The sequence below is a fragment of the Nelumbo lutea genome, chromosome 2, assembly GCF_056320005.1.
Source record: "Nelumbo lutea isolate HS-2025 chromosome 2, American lotus-T2T, whole genome shotgun sequence".
Classification (NCBI taxonomy): domain Eukaryota; kingdom Viridiplantae; phylum Streptophyta; class Magnoliopsida; order Proteales; family Nelumbonaceae; genus Nelumbo; species Nelumbo lutea.
In genome coordinates this window covers 98067647-98081563 of record NC_142685.1, presented here as the reverse complement: position 1 = coordinate 98081563, position 13917 = coordinate 98067647, and the positions used below count along the sequence as shown (strand labels likewise).

At 36.2% G+C, this 13917-nt stretch overlaps 1 pseudogene; it reads right to left on the bottom strand.

Moving 5' to 3' along the window:
- Window positions 1–8682: 8682 nt before the first annotated feature.
- On the bottom strand, window positions 8683–12802 carry LOC148872240 (putative disease resistance protein RGA3; annotated as a pseudogene).
- Window positions 12803–13917: the final 1115 nt, after the last annotated feature.

The window sequence follows — 13917 nt, the reverse complement described above, 5'->3', positions numbered from 1 at the left end:
AGCTTCAAGAATAGGTGATTCTACTTTTGATTGTGGGGATTCTGATTCCAACCACAGGCACAAACCAAACAGACCTTTATATGGAGGACTGCACTCAAGTCAATTATTTAAACTTCAGATGAGTCCACGAGGAAAGGTCTATTATTGAAAGTTGAAAGTAATGCTAAAGTAACAGTAGACCATGATAACTAATGTGTAGAAAATAACTTGAATAACGGGTAGTATTGGATTCACGCATTTTCTTTGGAATGGGTCCACGCAGAATAGCTTATGGGGATCAGAATTATAATTTTGGATTTTCCTCCATCTCATAAATTCTTATTGGTGTGTACAACTGTAAACAGTGTTAGGAGAGGAAATGTATCGCAAAAGGGAGTAGTGGGGGGTTTAGAATAATGCATTCAAAAATCAATAAAAAATTATAAGTGGGAGCAAATCATAAATTTCTCTTATAAATTTTGAGAGGGTCATATGACCATTAATAGACACCAATAAACCAGATCGATATTGCTGAATTTGGCTTCTATCAGGGCAAGTCGGTGCTCGCACCCTTCGAGCAGCCCCTTGCAAACTTGCATCGAGAATATTTTCCATAAAAAAAATCACATAACTATGGAGACATTCCCAACGCAAGGCTATAAAGGCTGTTGGAATGGGCTTTGCCCTGACTGAAGCCAGACTCAACATTGTTTCTTTACTATTTACCTTCTTATGATCACTTGTTCTCAAAAATCCTAGAGTTTTATTTCATAATTTCATCCAAATAATCCATATAATGTCTCTATTTTTGGTAAATAATAGATGATATAATATCAAGTCCCTCTAATGTACAAACCTTTAAAAAACTCCTTAATTGTGCATTAGATAAATTAAAAAAAAAATGGTAACTTGTAGATTGCCACCCAATGTTGGGCTTACGTTTGGTCCTCAAAATTTATTTTGTAGCTAGACCCCTTTGGACTTATGGATTTCTACACATTGCCCACTATTGGTGAATGGTGAGGTTGTAGGAAATATAAAATTACTAAATTGCCCATCAATGATTGAATAGGCTGAGATTAAAAGCTATTAAAATGATGAAAATGGGCATTTTTTTGGTAGAAAATGGACATGCTCAAAAAAAAAGTTGTAATTCCAAACCTTTGTCAATGATTTCAGCACTATGCTTCCAAACCCTTGTCAATGAAGAAATAGAATTTAAGATCAAGGGTTTAAAAGCACAGTCACCCAATTCAAAAGAAATATTGTGCTTTAGCATGCCCATTTTCATCATTTTATAGCTTTTCTGTCAGTCCATCGAGGCAATTTCATACATTGACAATCCATGATTCCATCAAACCAGTTAATGAAGTAGGGGAATCTTCCGAAATTCAAAATCTCAAGGTTGTCGCTAAACAAGGTTCGGAGTGCTAAGTTTCAACAGCCCCAAAGTCAAGGGTTACAATCTTTAATTTACCTAAAAAAAATCCTTAATACTATAGGGATATTGCACACGAAGGTAGTAACCTAAATTTATATCACTTCTTCATTCGTTACGGTTGTGTTTGATTTTAAGGAAAAGGTAGGGAAAGGAAGGGAAAAGGTAAGGAAACCTATACAAGTTTTGTAAAGGTTTTCCTACCTTTCCCTACTTTTTCCTTCAAGTCAAGCATAACCTACAAGAAAAACAATATTTTTTCCTAAGTGTCATAGCCTGCTGGTATATACATTCCAAAATTTAGCCAACATAACCTAAACTAGCCAACATAGTCCTCAGCCTTTATATTAAAGACTAAATTTCATTAAATAAAAGCTAAACACCAGATTATAATAAGATAAGTATGTTTAACAACAAAGGAGTACAAGGGTAAACTAGGATTTTTGTTTCCAGAGAAAGGCCCAAAGCTAATAATCTTGGATGACTAGATGGAAGCAAAAGCATGTAAATATGGGTAGGTGGGCCAAAATATGTGAGATTTAAATGGATATTTTGGGGAGGAAAACCATTCACCTTTCAAGCAGTTAGTCCTAGCTAAAAAGTGGGCTATTGTATTAGTTTAGATTCCTTGTTAACAGGAAAAATAAAACAAAAAGGGTTGTTTCTCACTTAAGATATCATTCTTCTGCTTGCTGTGGTATTGTTATTTTGGATGAAAACTCCAGATTCTTTAAAGGGGTTTCATGTTCTAGTCTCCAAACTCAGAGATCAGCTATCTTTTTAGAAGCTCAAGCTCTTCTCATGGGGATGCATCTAGGAAAAAAGACGGGTGAGAATCAAATTGTAGTGAAATCTGATTATGTGCAGCTAGTAAACATGAAACCATTACACACAATTAGATATTGTCGCAATTTTATCTTTTCATGTAATTTTACATGTTAGATTGATCATATCACACCATATGATTTACATGAGGTTACAACAAACAAACCCAACTTTATTGCTATGATTAACCCTAGCATGTATGGTGGATTCAAGCTGTCATGGTGGCAAGGTGCTGCAACCATGAGAATCACATCGTATTGTGAATTTTTAGATCTGTAATGGAGGGTATGAGGTTTTCAGACCTCATGCAAATCAGGCCCAACTCAATTAAGGTTATAACATGATAGGCCTATCTTAAGTTGTCCAGGTTTTGAGCTGAATTGCATTTTACAATTGGGCTCAACTCAACACATGGGATGGCATTAAGTCATAACAATGTAATGTCACTAAGTTATTTATTGGGCCCATTGTGTTATAGTGGTAATTAAATCGAGCCCACTTACTTTTATGATATGTTATGTTTTTTAATTTGTTAAACTTGCTGAATACGTTGAATTTGTGACATGGGCCATAAACAATTGATTATGTCAAGACTTAATGTGATTATCCTATGCATCATGGGTCATTCCCATGATAATTTTAAAATAATTGAATGATATCTCTTCATGAATTGGCCTTTTATTAGATTCCTCCCCTTAGAGGTTGGGTTTTGAAACGAGTGATTGAAGAACAAAATCATTCATGTTGGATGAGTTATAAATCAGATTAGATATGGCCGAACTAGATCTATTGGCTTTCCAAAATTTTAAATATTTTCTAACCAAACCTAGGAACCGATTTTTTGATGATTTTGAAATTAGAAATTTCGAGATGAATCTTGCATTAAACCCGACTAGATTTGAAATCTAAATTTAAATTTGATTATACTTGATATGGAACCTACAAGTGAAATCGATTTAGCAATGTAGTTTCTACACTTTGAACCTCTAATCTTCTTGGGACTGATGTAATAGTGTGAGCCTTCTTAGGATTGATTTTTTCTCTAAGAACACAGTTAGAAATAGAGGAAAAACGTCCTTACTAGGGCTAGAATAGACTAGGCTTTTATGGGAGAAAGGGAGGTGACAGAGAGAAAGAGAGCTGGAAAGAACTTATGATAGAATGGTTTGCCCATCCCTCTCTTCATCTATATAGTGTACTCTTCTAGTCCTACTAGGAGCTGAATTCAAATTAAATTTGGATTAAGGTTTACCATTATGGATAAACTCTATCTTATTAAAATAATGGGTGCTCCATACCAATATCCATAACTTAAATTAACCCCATGTCACATTAAGTTTCATGTGCCTATTTAACTAATCGCATTAGTAATGGGCCTTAGGCCCATTTTTAATGGATTGCTTTTCTATGAATTGCAAGGCCATGTAGGCCTGAACAATGTATGGTGTGAGACCTACAAAGGTTTCAAGAAAGTCTATAGGGGTTCGGTTGAGCTCAGTTGCACCCAACATTTACATATAAATGATCATTAGATTCAACCACCCTATGAAAACCTAAGGACAATGGAGTTATGTAAGATGAAGTCAATCACCCTATAATGGCCTCTTACACCTAACCTCATAGCCCATGATAATCATAAAACTACTCACAAGGAAAGATCTTTCCCCTGCAAAATGCCCGTTAAACCCCTTGACCAAATATTTTCTATTAAAAAAAGTTTCTTAATGCTTATAGTGTGACTTGAACCCGAATTAATTGATGATAGTGCCAAATCTCTTAGCACTATTTTAAGCTACTAAGCCATCTTGTCTTTTATGTTATTTAATGAAATAAAATAGATTTTATTAACTTTTGTGTTCGTCAAAACAATAGATCCATATTTATGCATCCCGAGAATTGGGTATTGAATACCCTAAACTCAACTCAAACCCCATTAGGTGTTAATTTAAAATTCCAAACCTTATAGGGTTTTAATCTAAAATCCCAAACCCTATATGGTTTTAATCAAAAATCCAAAACCCTATAAGGTTTTGATAAACAGGTCCTATTAGGGTCCGAACAAGTTAGATACCTATAAATTCCCACGAAATTGCCATCCCTACTTATACCCCAAGCTATTCCCACTTCTCTACCCATGACATATTACAGCCATGCATTGAGAATATCTTCCTTGTCAATCATTCAAGGGGAGATGTTACCAATTTCACGTTTTGGCCAAGTGATCTGATTCCTAATGAGATGAAGATCGGGCCAAGAGAAGATAAAGTCGGCATTCAAAGTTTAGGTAGATATAGAAACAAAGAAAAAAAGAACAAAAAAAGCATGTCACTACTCGTTACTTTTAGAGAAAGGCAGAACCTGTGTAGGTGCATAGGTGGTATTTGGTTTGTTTGAAGGGCAGTAGGAATTTACGGTGACATGTATATGTTCCTCATTAATTAATTACCTATTCAGTGCTTATGTATTATGAGAGGGAAAGTAGCGAGTTCACATCTACACCCCAAAATGCCTCACAGCATATCTCCACCTTGTATTGGGAACATCTTCCAATAACAAGTATGAGAGATGATAGGACATCAATAGGAGACGTTCCTAATACAAGGTGGGGATGTGCTGTGGGACATAGTGGAGCACGCCCTTATGGGGCGCAGATGTGACTAGTCTTCAGAGTAGTTTTTTATCGGGAGATGTTCCCAATGCATAGTGGGAATGTGATGTGGGGCATTTTGGAGTGCACCCTTGTGGGGCGCAGATGTTAACGAGTGTTCGAGTAGTTTTTGTCATTGCGCTGATTCCCCATTTGTCATGGACCTTGAACCTCTGTTGGACTGTGTTGCCTCTCTTCTACCAAGTCCAAAAAGTATCTATGTGATCTGCACAGCTGAGAAGTATTTTAGGATCGTTGTTGACCTAGCTGGTTAACCACTCACCAGAAAAGCTGTTAAATGAAGTCCCTGATTCTTCTTTTGTTATTATTTTTTTTTTTTTTTTGATTGAATCAATGAGAGAACCACTCAGATAAACTGTAAAATCTATTACCCTGGTAGCTTTCTGGGTTGAACACTGGTTCTGACTGATAAAATTTCATCTCATGTAGATGAAGTATCCAAATATGCTAAAAATGGAGTTCAGGCATTTTATTGTATTAATTTATGTATTCTTCATAATGACAGTCAAAACACATGAATGATTCATTGATTCCACACACACGAGGGATTGAGGTTTTGTTTTAAATATTTGGTTCAGCTCATTTGCAGAATTAACTCGTAATAGAAATTATGTTGTTAGCCAATTGTTTGGGACTTCGGGTGTTGCATTATATTATACGTAACACCATAAACTTGGCACTCTGTCCGTCTGGAGGACGAGATATTAGCCAATTGTTCAGAGTAATTCCGCTGTTTCCCCATTTGTCATGGACCATGAACCTCTGTTAGACTGTGTTGCCTTTCTCTTCTACCAAGTCCAAAAAGTATCTATGTGATCTGTCCGCAAATTATGTTAGCCAATTATTTGGGACTTTGGGTGTTGCATTATATTATACTAACACCATAAACTTGGCACTCTGTCCGCCTGGAGGACGTGAAATTATGCAACAAGAAGAAATCACAATTGAACTGACAAATTCAATATTTCTACCTATTTGGAAGACTTGTCAGTAGTGAATAAGAAAAGCTACAAGAACTTTGGCCAAGTCCACATAATTGAAAAGGAAAATTCTCTAATACATAAGTAGATTCTAGAAAAGCCGAAGAAAATCCAGAAACAATTTTATAGGCTTCAAAGGAAATTAGGTCGATTGGGATCAAGTGCAGGCAACCCAAGAAAGGGCATACGAATTTGGACAGAATCTGGTCTTTAGAAGGCTGGCCATACAGGTTCTCAAGCTCTGCAGGCCTGTCTTGGACATAAAACTAGGAAACAAGAAAAGGAAACCAGCTCTAATTCCAATTTTCATTTTACGAAACATTTGGATCTAACTAACAATGCCTAATTCTTGGCAATCCCGACCAATCTTCTCTAACTGCAATATGTGCTTCATGAGGGGGTTTGCATTGATTGTAAAATACAATTTTCCATCTTACGTCAATGTTTGCAAGAATATCCACAATTTGGTTGCCCTCTGTATATATGGCCAATCCCCACTTGGCCCTGTTACACATGAAAAGATACAGAAGGAACAAACAGCATAATACAAATACATTACATTGGCTGTTAAGAGACGAAATGAATTTGAGTTTTTATAAACCTGAATATGCTGCTGTCATGTGCCTATGGAATTTACTTTGCATGGTTCTATTTATCAGCAACTCAAATATGTAAATTCACTTAATGGATTCAGACGTCCAAATTCTAATGAACCACAGAAGATCTGCAATTATTAATAGGACTGAACCATGGTTTCAAGGAAAAAATAAAGGTGTGCAGTAATTCTGTCTGGGGTCAGCAGATTTTGCTGATTTCTTGTTGTATTCTAATGTATTCTAAATCTTATTAATGAAAATTTCAAAGTTATTGATCAAAACATAAAATAAAAAGGTGTGCAACAAAAGAAAACTTTTGCTGCCATCATACAGTTCCTTAGAGACATTACCCAGTGTTTGCCCTGGGCTATTCAGGGCCTTTGCTGGGTAGTTGGAAGGGATAGACAGGATACAGACCTAACCTTCGGCAACTTGGAACAAAGTGGCCACTCTCAGACTTGAAGCCATGACTTACGCTTCTCAGCCTGAGATTTTACCATTTCACCAAATAATGGCAAGAGATTCATCTCACCGAAATGAATATTTCCCCTAACCTTAGTAATCTTTTTTTATTTTTATTTTTGGGTTGTACGGACTCTACCAAAATCTTGAGGAAAGTTCTAAAACCTACTATTCTCCGGTTGCTTCCATTTGAATAGAATACAGATTTGCAAAGATTAGTTCTCTTTTAGAAACCCAATGGCTTAAACCCAGCTAGCATAAAATTTGAAGGAAGAAAAGAAAACTGAAGATCCATAGAGGTCAACCTTGTCAATTTTTTTTTTTCTTTTTCGTTTGTACCCTTGCCAAATTGAGACCAGCAGTTATTGATCTAATGTTGAAATAATAGAGGGAAAAGCAAGTAAAATGGACAAAATGAAGCCATTCACAAAATTAGATGATATATGAAACTAGCACTTATGAGGAGTACAAATAAATGCTCATGTGCAGACCCAAAAACACAAGCACAGAACTTGCATGTTGAATAACTTCCTACCATCATACTTATTAGAGTATTGACAGAAGGAAAAACATTTCCAAAAGAGGGAAATGTAGAAGCTCAATGCAGGACTCTTTATCATGCAATTCAAGCAGCAAACATGATGAATATTTAGCTATTCTTAATCTGTTCAGACCTTCAATAATTAGGTAGATTTTTGAAAGAGGCTGGAGAAATGAATTGGACTGCTAGTGCATTAATGAAACACAAACAAGACTTAGAAGGGTGTTTGATTTAGTTGAAGTTTCTTATGGAAATATAGATTACAGTGAACTCATTCTGTAGCTACAATAACAGACTTCAAATGTGCCTATGACACTAAAATAGGCCCTATTTGTGGTTGCCTGGTCGGACAACTCCTGGTAATTGATGGTAGTTTATAGTCCATTTAATTTGTTACAACGATTATACGAGAAGGGACAAAAAACCAAAATGCATCATAAAGTTAGAGAAGAAGGTCAACGAAATATTCTAGTTGATTAGTCAATGTAAATAGGTTTTACACATATTTAACACCTTTGTTGCTTTATTGATAAAAACAAAACTCAATAGAGCAAAGAGAAGATTCATCTAATAAGCTGTTATTAAAGTTACTTAGGATATGAACCAATGAATTATATTCCATATTATCATTTTTTTTTCTCCTGACCCTGTTTCTTGGGTAAAACTGTAAAGTAAATTGTTGAGATCCCCATAAAAGACAATAAAGAGTATAGGAATTAATAAATAATTAATTAACCAATGTTTAATTTGGTGTTCTTCTTTTGCTAGGATTGAAAAAGAAAGCAGACAGAATACAACCTGACTCATAAATTTCATAGCATGGACCATACACAAACAAGAGAAATGAATAAATATAGCAATGAGTTTATTACCATCAAATATATCATTCGTCGTCAATTGATCTGCATCGAATAAAGTTGTTCAACTGGTAGAAAGAACACTTCAACCCTAACAGGTGTTGCCCACAAACAGTGGCTTGAAATTAAATCACATTAATTTTGAATTTCAGTAATAAGAGATGCTCCTTACTTCTACCTTTTACAGATGAACATAGAAAAGGGGAGCAATAACATTAGTTCCTAAATAGAAAACAAAAATAAGCCCAATGAATTGGTTGTGAAGATAGAGTAAAGAGACTATGAACCAGAAGAAGAAAATTTTGGATGAGATCGACGGCATTGTGTATGGAACAGAGGTAGTGATGATGACACGTGAGATATGAGATATCTTAGCCCAAATAAATTAATTCTATGTAGAACACCAACGTGATACATGAATATGTGGGACATGAGATATCTTAGGCCAATCTTCTTCTGTATGGGTTGAGCATTATTCCTCTAGCTGCAGACAAATTATAATTGATAGCTTCTGCAATTCTGATAGATACTGTATACCTTCAGGTAGAGATGACAGATTAGAACACTTTTGAATATGAAGAGCCTTAAGATGCTAAATTTTGCATATATTTTGCATATATTTTGCATATATTTAATACTCAAAACATTTAGAGCCATAAGACCTCCAATGCCCTCCAGTGAATGGAAGCCTGGACAATATTCAATATGTACTGTCTGTAGCAATGTTAGACTGTTCATTCCTTTAGGTAGAGATGACAACTTAAGACACCAATCAATACAAAGCTCTTCGAGCAATTTGAGGTCTCCAAGTTTATTCGGTAGAGACGCCAAAACAGGCATATGTCTAATGTTCAAAACTTTAAGGGTCATAAGACCTTCAATGCCATCCAAGGAATGCAACTCTAAACAATGTTCAATCTGTAGCTTCTCTAGTTCCGTTAGATGCCACATACCTTCAGGTAGAGAAAACAGATTGAGACACCACCGAATATGAAGCTGTTGAAGGGATTTGAGGTCTCCCAGATCCTGTGGTAACCTAACTAATTTTGGCATTTCTACAATATTCAAAACTTGTAGGGCCAAAAGACCTCCAATGCCCTCCAAAGAACGGAACTTTGAATAATCTTCAATCTGTAGCATCTACAGTGTTGTTAGACGATTCATCCCGTTAGGTACAGATGGCAACTTAAGACACTCACAAATAGAAAGCTTTTCAAGCAATTTAAGGTCTCCAAGCTCCTCTGGTAGAGATTCCAACTTTGGTATTTTATTGATTTCAAGGTGCCGGAGACAGTGGAGGTTTCCCATCTCCTGTGGCAGTCCAACCAGTTTTGGCATATTTTTTATCTTGAAAAGTTTTAGGGCTATAAGACCTCCAATGCCCTCCAGCGAATGAAACTCTGGACAATCCTCAATTTGTAGCTCCTCAAGGTCGGTAAGGTATTGCATCACTGCTTGAGGATGCAATGACATCAAACTCTTGCACCTGCAAATTTCTAAAAATCGGATACAAGTCAAGTCATTCATCACCTACTCTGGAAAAGCCTTTAGGTCTTGGCAGTGGGTAATTTGCGATCTCCTTGCTTCAGGATGGAAAAAAGTAGAAGAGTTTGTAGTTGATGTCAAGATTGGGGCTTGATCTAGTATTGTCCTCTTCTTGAGTATTAACTCTAACATTGCTACTATAACCATCCAGCTTCACTTCTTCATTGGCCAGCGGTATACCCCAAGGAATATGTCCCAATTTAGGACAATTGCTATCACCCATTGCTTGGGAAGATGAGGGAGGGATGAAAATGATTTTTCTGGATCTGCTGCAGTTGCATCATCATCATTATCATCATCTATTACTATTGACCAACCTGTCAAATTAGGCATGTTGACAAGGTCAAGTTGTGTTAAGGATGGGAAGAATATTCCTTCTCCTTTTCTCAATTATAATGTTCTTGAGGGCTTCCAAATGAAATAGCTTTAGGACCTGGAGGAAAGCAAATGGACCTGACAACTCAAGACATTCGCATCTTGCACATTCATATAACTCAGCTCTTACTAGATTTGGGAGCGATGAGGGTTTAATCATCCAATAAGCAAATTTTATCCCACCATACCCCCTTATGGTTAACTCCTTTAGGTTTTGATGTGACTGCAGTTCTTGCAACATGCTTTCTTGCTTTCAAGACTACAGCCTTCAAGAATTAGGGTGTGCATATTCTCTAGTTATGTGATAGAATTAGGGAGTGCTTTGATGTCACTATTCCAACAAAGGTCAATATGTCTTAGCCTCCTCATATTTCCAATATCCACCGGCAACTATCGAAGTTTACAGTTTTGGAGTTTTAGGGTCTGCAAGCTTTTCAGCTTAGTAATTGATGCAGGGAGTGTCTTAATTCTAGTAGAAGAGAGATCAAGGTACCTTAAGTGCTTCAGTTCATTCATGCAACTTGGTAACTTCATAATATATGTATGATTTAAGTCTAGCACACATAAACAACTGAAATTTGAACTAACTATTCTGTCAACTATTGATTCCCAATTACATTTATTGAGCAAGAGTAGAGTCTGCGTCTTCTAAGTCTCAATACGGGTTCAGTACTACTTTTTGGCAAGGTCAAGCCATGACCAAGAAGTGACACATGTCGAACTCTTTCATGAATATCTGAAATGCTGGACCGTAGACCCACCTTGATCCGACAACACTCGACCCCTGCAACTGATTGAGCAAGATCATGTACAAGGTCATGCATTTTGTAACTTACTATCTTCCCCTTTGAATCTTCTTCTGCATCTTGAAACATGCATCTCCATAGTAAATCAATGAAATATTCTTAACCTATCCTGAAACATGCATCTCCACAGTAAATCAATGAAATATTCTTCACCTATTTCCTCCATACTTCAACTATTCCCTTGAGAAGATTGAATGAACCCTTGTGCCATCCATAATTGGATTAGGGTCTCTTTCTTAATCTTATGATCCTTGGGAAATATTGAACAATAGGCAAAGCATTGCTTCAATGTGGACGGAAGATGATCATAGCTTAATCTCAGGGCAGGCAATATTTTATTTTCCTTACCATCAAGTGCTTCCTCTTCCACTCTCCATATTTCATTATTTTGCACATACAACCACTATTTGCTTTCTTTGGGTTTAAAGGACATCAAACTTCCTAGTGCCTTTGCTGCTAAGGGGTACTTCACTACACTTTTTCATGATTTCCTTTCCAATATTCACAAGGTTTGGATGCCTTTGTTATTATCCTTGCTCAAATGCCCATTGTTTGAACAGGGACCAGCACTCATCTTCGCTCAATCCCCCCAAATGGTATGCTCTGATGTTAGATTTTACTACCTACAGAACCACCCATTAGCAAACCCCTCAACTTAACCCATTTATCTAAATCTTCATTCCACACATCATCCAATACAAGTAAATATCTCTTCCCATCCAATTCTTTTCGAAGATCAGCCTGCAACTGCTCCATTTCTTGGTTGGAACAATCTATATTGGCCCTAATACACTTTATGATCTCTTTTGTTAGCTTTTTCACATCAAAGTCATCCGACACACACACCCACATTCTCAGCTTGAAGTGCTCTACAACACTATGGTCGTTGTACGCCAACTGGGCAAGTGTGGTCTTCCCCAGTTCCCCAATTCCAACAATGGAAATGATGGAAACTTGCTCCTGCTCTCGATTATCGCCACCCCCCAAGTTCAAGTTCGAGTTCAGTAAAAGATCTACAATGTTCTTTTCATCTTGATCTCGTCTGATAACATCAGATGTGTGTACGAGGGAGTGAGTTTGCTCCCTCTCCACAATCGCACTTGGCCTAGTATCATGCGATCTCTCCAAAATATGGAATCTGGACATATCTGATGCAATCGCATCAAGATTCTCAATGGTCCCTTTTATTCAATGGCCCATCTTAACGCGAAACGCAATGAGATTGAAGAAGTTGCTTACCTCCTCTATTATGCTTCCACGGATCCCCAATTGAAGTTGCAAAGCTTCTGTTGCAAACTCATCTACAATATCATCTGCATCGTAAACAGCGTCCTTAGCCTTCTCATCCAATCTTTCACTGAGTCGTTCTTGGCTTGCTCTACTCCTCTGCATCCAGAAGTACAACTTTGATCGCTGATAGTTTGTCCCTGAGCTTTTCGAGATTCTCCTGGGCATTCCATGCCAATCCACCAATATCTCCAAGAGCAGGAGAGGCTAAATTCACCAAGTTTGTCTCTGAGCTTTCAATATCTCCAAGAGCAGGAGAGGCTAAATTCACCAAGTTTGTCTCTGAGCTTTTCAAGATTCCCCTGGGCATTCCATGCTAACCCACCAATCTCTCCAAGAGCAGGAGAGGCTAAAAGAGAAAACAAACTCAAGCGAGTGTTTTGGGAGTTAGGTTGGAGGAGTTTGTAAGGCTGTCTATGAAGCACGGAGGACTCACAGCAATTGTCTGTATATAGCAATGCAAAAGCGGAGAATCAATTCGGCGTATTGTTCACGCAATAATCAAACCCACCACATGAGTGCGTAGGGTGTGTAGACTTTTAAGAAAAAACAAATAAAATATAGATGAATTCACGAAGAAAAGAAACGAAGCAAATGCTTTTAGGGGTTTTTACTGTTTAATCCTTTTTTTATTATCTCTAAAAAGAAGAGTTTTCTGGTAAAATGTTTCTATTACTCACGTTAAAAGAGAAGGAAAAAACCCTTTTCACACACAGACCTAACTTTTTCACACATATATAAAACAGACTTGATACCACGCTTCTCACGTTACACTCACAAATTAAGGAACGACAATACATTAAACAAACATGCATTAGGAATTGCCACTTGCCACCTAACATGGTTTATCTCTTTTTTAACTCTATTTTTTTTATTAGGAAACTAATTAGTCCCAATTTTTTTCTAATGCATATTTATCTTCTCCCCCACTTCTCATCTATGTCTATATAAAACAAAGTTTTAATTAAAACATTTAATAATTATTTAATTACTAGAGTGAAACTATATTAATTATTTTAAAAGATTTATTAAAAACACAAAAAAAAATAATTATAATAGGTTTAATAATATCCATGTTATTAATAATTATTTATGTTTTATTATGTGTTATTTTTTAATAATTATTTATGTTTGATATACTATTTTTAAATAAATTTTAAATGTTTTTAATATAAAAAATTATAAAAAACAAAAAAAAAGATTAAATAACGAAATTATGTATTAACTTTAATAAGAATATAAAATATAAGTAAATGAAAAAATAAAAATTATTGAAATAGCGGAAGTAGATTTAATAACTTAGAGGTGTTAGAGCATTTTACTAAGGTTGCAACTTGGGTTTGGTTGGCCTGAACCCAACTTTGGGTCAGGTTGATGCTCGGGTTAGGGTTAGGGTTGAAATTTATGAACCCGACTTTACTTCGAGTTGGGTTAGAATTGACTCATTGGACAACTCGACCCAACCCGAACCCGGCTCTATAATACATTTCAAATATAAATATTATATATATATATATATATGATATATCATACATTGATTGCTTAGATGCATGATAGT